Consider the following 5,313-nt stretch of genomic DNA (forward strand, 5'->3'; position numbering starts at 1 on the left):
TAAGGGGTAAAAGGAGAAAAAGCCACCCCCAATATTGGTAGTACAATTGCTCCTGAGTACGTAAATACCCCATATGTGGCCCTAAACTGTTTCCTTGAAATACGACAGGGCTCCGAAGTGAGAGAGCGCTATGCGCGTTTGAGGACTAAATTAGGGATTGCATAAGGGTGGACATGGGGGTATTCTACTCCAGTGATTCCAACACAGGGTGCCTCCAGCTGTTGCTAAACTCCCAGCATGCCTGGACAGTCAGTGGCTGTCCGGAAATGCTGGAAGTTGTTGTTTTGCAACAGCTGTAGGCTCCGTTTTGGAAACAATGCCATAGGATACGTTTTCATTTTTATTGGGAGGGGGGGGGACAGTGTAAGGGTTTGTATATGTAGTGTTTTACCCTTTATTATGCGTTAGTGTAGTGTAGTATTTTTAGGGTATATTCGCACTGGCGGGGGTTTACGGTGAGTTTCCCGCTAGGAGTTGTACTTTTGCAACAGCTGGATGCACACTGGTTGGAAAACCTTCAGTTAGGCTCTGTAAACTTAACTCAGTATTTTTTCAACCAGTGTGCCTCCAGCTGTTGCAAAACTATAACTCCCAGCATGTACTGAACGCGGAAGGGCATGCTGGGAGATATAGTTATGCAACAGCTGGATGTACGCAACTACAACTCCCAGCATGCCGAGACAGCTGTTTGGGCATGCTGGAAGTTGTAGTTTTGCAAGATCTGAAGGGCCACAGTTTAGAGACCACTGCACAAATTCCAGCATACCCAGACAGCAAACTGCTGTGTGGGCATGCTGGGAGTTGTAGTTTTGCAAGATCTAGAGGGCCACAGTTTAGAGATCACTGTATAGTGGTCTCAAACTGTAGCCCTCCAGATGTTGCTAGGCAACTCACTGGCTTCCGTAGACTGCACCAGGGAGCCAGCCATATGTCATCAATAATTTCTCCACAAAATCTATGGCGAAATGAAAAATAAAATTGTATGTGGGGCAAAATAAAAAGCCATTTTGTAACTTTTGGGGACTTCCGCTTCTACGCACTGCACTTTTTTTTTTGCTAAAATGATACCCAACTTATATAGGTTTGATTTTGTTTTGTAACTATTTGTACAAAAATTTGTATGTTTAAAATTGTCCTCTTACCCCTATAATTTTTTTTTCCATATACGGGGATAACTTAGGGCTAATTTTTTGCGCCGCAATCTGTAGTTTTTAGTCCGTGCCATTTTTGTTTTGATGGGTTTTTTAATCGCTTTTTAAACTTTTTTTTTTAGGGTATACAAAGTAACCAAAAATACTCAATTCTGGATTTTGGTATTTGTTCTCGTATATACGATTGACCGTGTGGTTAATATAACATACTTTTATTGTTCGGACATATACGCACGTAGCGATACTACATATGTTTTTATTTATTTTTTACATTTTTTTTAACCCCTTAAAGAGTAGCTACCACCATCTGTATTTTTTTTTCTTGTCCCTACATATTGCTAAACTATCCCTAACCCCCTCCCTTATAAATTTTTTTGCTACCTTATAAATGGCTCATCTTCTGCTCTTCTCCTTAGCTCTCCTGGAAGCCGACTTACCCAGGAGGCGTGACGTCACTGACGCCTGCTAGGTGAAGACTTCCACCCTCACTTCATCTATGCTGCGCTCCTATTGGGAGCACGCATTGATTAGCAGCGTATTGCACGGCAGGCTGCTCCGGGGTCTCCTCCTCCCTGTTTAGCAGTGTAGTGTTATTCAGGGAGAAGGAGTATCGCCCACCTGCCGTGCTCACCGCCGAGACCTGGTGTGAGGTGGAATTTTGCGCCCCCATGAATTCTCGCGTACGCTCCTCCCCCAGCTCTCAGAAGATTTCCGAAGCTAGAGCTGGGGGAGGGCAGAGTAAGGGGAGAGAGGAGGTACACGCCCCCTCCTTCCTCTCCCCGAGCTGAGGACTCAGATCTCCACGGGGAGAAGTACACGCCTCCTCTCCCCGAGCTGAGGACGAAGATCTCCATGGAAAGCCAGAGCAGGGGAGAGAGGAGCACGGCTAGAGCAGGTCTACAAGCCAGAGCACCGTTCCTCATCTCCCCTGCCTGAGCTCTGACTGTTTACTGTACAAGGACTGGGGATTCATACACTGCAGCGACTGGGAATAAATCTCTGCCTGGGGATGATTTATATGTGAGGACCAGGGGGGTCCCTGTTATGTGTGTGTGTATGCTGAGAGTTGTAGTTCTTGTTAGGAGTGTGTGTGTATGCGGGGAGTTGTAGTCCCTGTCATGTGTGTGTCTGTGCTGAGAGTTGTAGTCCCTGTTAGGTGTGTATGTTGGGAGTTGTAGTCCCTGTTAGGTGTGTGTATGCTGTGAGTTTTAGTCCCTGTTAGATGTGTGTATGCTGGGAGTTGTAGTCCCAGTTAGGTGTGTGTGTGTTGGGAGTTGTAGTCCCTATTAGGTGTATGTATGATGGGAGTTGTAGTCCCTGTCAGGTGTGTATGTGTGTATGCTGGGAGTTGTAGTCCCTGTTAGGTGTGTGTGTATGTATGCTGGGAGTTGTAGTCCCTGTTAGGTGTGTGTGTATGCTGGGAGTTGTAGTCCCTATTAGGTTAGTGTATGCTGGGAGTTGTAGTCCCTGTTATGTGTGTGTATGCTGGGAGTTGCAGTCCCTGTTAGGTGTGTGTATGCTGGGAGTTGCAGTCCCTGTAAGGTGTGTGTGTGTGTGTGTGTGTGTATGCTGGGAGTTGTAGTCCCTGTTAGGTGTGTGTATGTGCTGGGAGTTGTAGTCCCTGTTAGGTGTGTATGCTGGGAGTTGTAGTCCCTATTAGGTGTGTGTGTATGCTGGGAGTTGTAGTCCCTGTTAGGTGTGTATGCTGGGAGTTGTAGTCCCTGTTAGGTGTGTATGCTAGGAGTTGTAGTCCCTGTTAGGTGTGTATGCTGGGAGTTGTAGTCCCTGTTGGGTGTGTGTATGCTGGGAGTTGTAGTCTGTTAGGTGTGTGTACGCTGTGAGTTGTAGTCCCTGTTAGGTGTGTGTATGCTGGGAGTTGTAGTCCCTGTTAGGTGTGTATGCTGGGAGTTGTAGTCCCTGTTAGGTGTGTATGTGTATGCTGGGAGTTGTAGTCCCTGTTAGGTGTGTATATGCTGGGGTTGTAATCCCTGTTGGGTGTGTGTATGCTGGGAGTTGTAGTCTGTTAAGTGTGTGTACGCTGTGAGTTGTAGTCCCTATTAGGTGTGTGTATGCTGGGAGTTGTAGTCCCTGTTAGGTGTGTATGCTGGGAGTTGTAGTCCCTGTTAGGTGTGTATGCTGGGAGTTGTAGTCCCTGTTAGGTGTGTATGCTGGGAGTTGTAGTCCCTGTTGGGTGTGTGCATGCTGGGAGTTGTAGTCTGTTAGGTGTGTGTACGCTGTGAGTTGTAGTCCCTGTTAGGTGTGTGTATGCTGGGAGTTGTAGTCCCTGTCAGGTGTGTATGCTGGGAGTTGTAGTCCCTGCTAGATGTGTATGTGTATGCTGGGAGTTGTAGTCCCTGTTAGGTGTGTGTGTATGATGGGAGTTGTAGTCCCTGTTAGGTATGTGTATGCTGGGGTTGTAGTCCTTATTGGGTGTGTGTATGCTGGGAGTTGTAGTCTATTAGGTGTGTGTATGCTGGGAGTTGTAGTCCCTGTTGGGTGTGTGTATGCTGGGAGTTGTAGTCTGTTAGGTGTGTGTACGCTGTGAGTTGTAGTCCCTGTTAGGTGTGTGTATGCTGGGAGTTGTAGTCCCTGTTAGGTGTGTATGTGTATGCTGGGAGTTGTAGTCCCTGTTAGGTGTGTGTGTTTGTATGCTGAGAGTTGTAGTCCCTGTTAGGTGTGTGTGTGTGTATGCTGGGAGTTGTAGTCCCTGTTAGGTGTGTGTGTGTGTATATGCTGAGAGTTGTAGTCCCTGCTAGGTGTGTGTATGCTGGGAGTTGTAGTCCCTATTAGGTGTGTGTATGCTGGGAGTTGTAGTCCCTGTTAGGTGTGTGTGTGTGTGTGTGTGTGTGTATGCTGAGAGGTGTAGTCCCTGTTAGGTGTGTATGTTGGGAGTTGTAGTCCCTGTTAGGTGTGTGTGTATGCTGTGAGTTTTAGTCCCTGTTAGGTGTGTGTATGCTGTGAGTTTTAGTCCCTATTAGGTGTATGTATGCTGGGCGTTGTAGTCCCTGTCAGGTGTGTGTGTATGCTGGGAGTTGTAGTCCCTGTTAGGTGTGTGTATGTATGTATGTATGCTGAGAGTTGTAGTCCCTGTTAGGTGTGTATGTTGGGATTTGTAGTCCCTGTTAGGTGTGTGTGTATTCTGTGAGTTTTAGTCCCTGTTAGGTGTGTGTCTGCTGGGAGTTGTAGTCCCTGTTAGGTATGTGTGTGTTGGGAGTTGTAGTCCCTATTAGGTGTATGTACGCTGTGAGTTGTAGTCCCTGTTAGGTGTGTGTGTATGCTGGGAGTTGTAGTCCCTGTTAGGTGTGTATGCTGGGAGTTGTAGTCCCTGTTAGGTGTGTATGTGTATGCTGGGAGTTGTAGTCCCTGTTAGGTGTGTATGTGTATGCTGGGAGTTGTAGTCCCTGTTAGGTGTGTGTGTATGCTGGGAGTTGTAGTCCCTGTTAGGTGTGTATGCTGGGAGTTGTAGTCCCTATTAGGTGTGTGTGTATGCTGGGAGTTGTAGTCCCTGTTATGTGTGTATGCTGGGAGTTGTAGTCCCTGTTAGATGTGTATGCTGGGAGTTGTAGTCCCTGTTAGGTGTGTATGTGTATGCTGGGAGTTGTAGTCCCTGTTAGGTGTGTATGTGTATGCTGGAAGTTGTAGTCCCTGTTAGGTGTGTGTATGCTGGGAGTTGTAGTCCCTGTTAGGTGTGTATGCTGGGAGTTGTAGTCCCTATTAGGTGTGTGTGTATGCTGGGAGTTGTAGTCCCTGTTAGGTGTGTATGCTGGGAGTTGTAGTCCCTGTTAGGTGTGTGTGTGTGTGTGTGTATGCTGAGAGGTGTAGTCCCTGTTAGGTGTGTATGTTGGGAGTTGTAGTCCCTGTTAGGTGTGTGTGTATGCTGGGAGTTGTAGTCCCTGTTAGGTGTGTATGCTGGGAGTTGTAGTCCCTATTAGGTGTGTGTGTATGCTGAGAGTTGTAGTCCCTGTTATGTGTGTATGCTGGGAGTTGTAGTCCCTGTTAGGTGTGTATGTGTATGCTGGGAGTTGTAGTCCCTGTTAAGTGTGTGTATGCTGGGAGTTGTAGTCCCTGTTAGGTGTGTGTGTATGTATGCTGGGAGTTGTAGTCCCTGTTAGGTGTGTGTGTATGCTGGGAGTTGTAGTCCCTATTAGGTTAGTGTATGCTG

The sequence above is a fragment of the Hyla sarda genome, chromosome 2, assembly GCF_029499605.1.
Source record: "Hyla sarda isolate aHylSar1 chromosome 2, aHylSar1.hap1, whole genome shotgun sequence".
NCBI classification, from domain to species: Eukaryota; Metazoa; Chordata; class Amphibia; order Anura; family Hylidae; genus Hyla; species Hyla sarda.